Source organism: Arachis ipaensis, chromosome B09, assembly GCF_000816755.2.
Source record: "Arachis ipaensis cultivar K30076 chromosome B09, Araip1.1, whole genome shotgun sequence".
NCBI lineage: Eukaryota > Viridiplantae > Streptophyta > Magnoliopsida > Fabales > Fabaceae > Arachis > Arachis ipaensis.
This window is the reverse complement of record NC_029793.2, coordinates 146248169-146249914: the sequence shown is the minus strand read 5'-3', so window position 1 is coordinate 146249914 and position 1746 is coordinate 146248169.

Below are 1746 nucleotides of genomic sequence, written 5' to 3'. Positions count from 1 at the left end.
AGTTAGCGGCTTACGTGGTTTTTCTTTTTCTTTTGAAGAAAGGAAATTATATATTTTCAGCTGGCATTCAATGTTGTCGCTCATAGAGTCATAGTGCCTTTGAAAAACATGGATCCCACAATTCTTCCTACTCGATGATTAGTATATATACGCAGATAAACTAATTTGTCCGATTCATGAAAAGTTATTTGCCATGTCAAACTCTCGCTGAATTTTCATTTTTCAATTATATATATTATCTCTCATATATAGGAGGCCCACTTGTCTTTCTTTTTACCATACATACACCTTGGCAAAAACAAGAATTGACAACATTTGAGGAGATGAATGAATGATAAAATGCTAAATCTAAGAAGCCATTATGCCACGTGAATTTGACACTATTGATGATAGATTCTGTCGCATTCTAATAGGAATATTGTATGTGATTCAAGAAAAAAAAGAGATGTTAATGATGGGGTGATCAAGTGCGCCACAGTGAAAAGAAGTCACCTTGATGCATTGAGGGGTGTCCGCGGATCGGATTGGATCGGATATCGCCGAAAATTCGATCCGATCCGCACAATTTTTATCGGATCGGATCGGATATGATATCCGCGTTTTTAGGTGCTGGATCTGATCTGATCCGATCTGCATCGGATCGGATATCGGATCGGATATCAGATATATCCACATAATTAAATCTTTTTTTTTAATCATATTTCTATGTAAAAAAATTTAATTAAAATATTTCTTTCATACTTTTAAACTTATTTATTCCTAAAATATTTTTAATCAAACTCTTTCTAAATAACAAAAATAAAATAATACAATATATGAATAATAATTACTAACTAAAACATACAAACAAGTAAATATTTTTTGGTGACTAAACAAGGAAAGAAACAAAGCAAAAACTATTCTAAATCCAAGCGGATGATTCGTTGGAGATCAACACTAGGCTCAGACCAAATAACATGATTAGAGTTACTCTTGGCACCATATTTAGCCATCCAATCCGCAGCTCTATTTGCTTCTCGGGACACCCATTCAACGTGAACAAGCCAAGGACGAGATAAAAGCTCCTGAATCTTGTGAACCAAATCTGTTACTTCAGATGGATACCCACTTGTAAGCTCATGCATGATGGGCAGAATGTCAAGACAATCTGTTTCACATATAATATCCCTCAAACCGCAATCCCAAGCTAAAACCAGTATATGCGGATTAGCATACACCGCACTGCAGTAACTAGATGTATTGCCCATAGTGATTTCAAAACTGATACAAACAAGTAAATATAATACCAAACATATATATTTATTTATTTTTAATTATTATTATGCGGATCTGCAGATCCGCGGATCGGATTGTATCCGCAATTTTTATATTGACCGCGGATCTGTGGATATGATCCGATCCATATACACCCCTAATACAGCATCCCTCATTCCCTCGCCAAAAAATATTGCAAAGAAGGAAGAGAAACACAAAATAGTCGCCCTAATACTTTTTTTTTCTTTTTAATATATTTTGGGAGTTTTTTTTGTTGTTGTAAAATAAGATTCTTTTTCTTTGGGTCAGTGATCCCTTCACAAGATAAGTGGGCTGAGATTAGAGGTCCATTGTCTAGCACCAAATGAATTCTTACGTACTTCTAAGAAAGAAAACGAAAAAGACAAGAGACTATCTGGACTCAAAAAGCTAAATGAAAAACCTGACTTGAAATATAAAAACTGGCCTGGGTGTGCCAGGATAGAAAGCTAC